The sequence below is a fragment of the Penaeus monodon genome, chromosome 21 (assembly GCF_015228065.2).
Source record: "Penaeus monodon isolate SGIC_2016 chromosome 21, NSTDA_Pmon_1, whole genome shotgun sequence".
Lineage (NCBI taxonomy): Eukaryota > Metazoa > Arthropoda > Malacostraca > Decapoda > Penaeidae > Penaeus > Penaeus monodon.
In genome coordinates, this window is record NC_051406.1 from 42,257,408 (window position 1) to 42,258,342 (window position 935).

At 35.1% G+C, this 935-nt stretch overlaps 1 protein-coding gene across 8 annotated transcripts in view; it reads right to left on the reverse strand.

The window, feature by feature from the left end:
- The window catches only part of LOC119586518 (neurofibromin-like), a gene marked incomplete at its 5' end in the record, with an annotated part of 66,980 nt that overhangs the window by 8,100 nt on the left and 57,945 nt on the right, over nucleotides 1-935 (reverse strand).

Consider the following 935-nt stretch of genomic DNA (forward strand, 5'->3'; position numbering starts at 1 on the left):
TGTCCACACAATGTACAGGAATCAAGTTATCCTTATATCTATTGTAGGCTTTTTTTGTGTGTCCATGGGAAAGAAAAGAAAAGAAAAAGTCCTGTAATAACTACTTCCAAGATACAAATTTTGCATTACTGAGAGAGAGAGAAAAAAATCATTAAATGCTTGAAACAAATCATTTCTCTAGTGGATGTGATCATTACATTTCTCAAAGAGTGTCAACTATTAGATGCTCAAGTCCATACTTTTGCAACACATAATAATCTACTTTTTACTGGAAATATATATTCCTTTACCTCAACACAAATATCAAGAATGTGGTTAGAAATTCTAGCCTACTTCTGACAACAGCTTCGTTAAGTAAAAATCACTGTTTTAATCCACTCATGTCGGACAATGTACAATAACACATGTTGAACTGGGCCAGGTGACAGTCATCCATGCCATGTCTATAATGGAACAAACCAAGTCTCCTTTCCTTTTCTGTGTCGCTAACCATTTTTAAAAGCTGGAAGTGATGCTCAATTGAACTAAATGGCTTTAAATTTGGTGATAATGTAGGTCACACTAACTGTAAACAGGTTAATTTTGTGTAACACAATCACAGCACATGTTGTCTTTTAAAATTTGTCTCTGATAATCAAAGGTCTTCCCGCTCCCCAATGAATTTTTCTTTCCTACAAAAATATATTATATTTCCCCCAAAATTCAATACCTTTCTCTCATCATCAGTTTTATCCCTCCTCCTAATAGAGGAAACTCACCAAAATGTGTTGAGGCAATGGGTAAATCAAAGCAACTATGTGGTCCATCTCAAAAAGGTGATTGCGGCTTTTCGATTAGGCAATGAAATACAAGCTTTATCACAGATTTTTGCATTATTCTGCAGTTAATGGCTTTGGATGCAGATTAATTGTCACTGTGAGCTGAGAAAGGAGGGT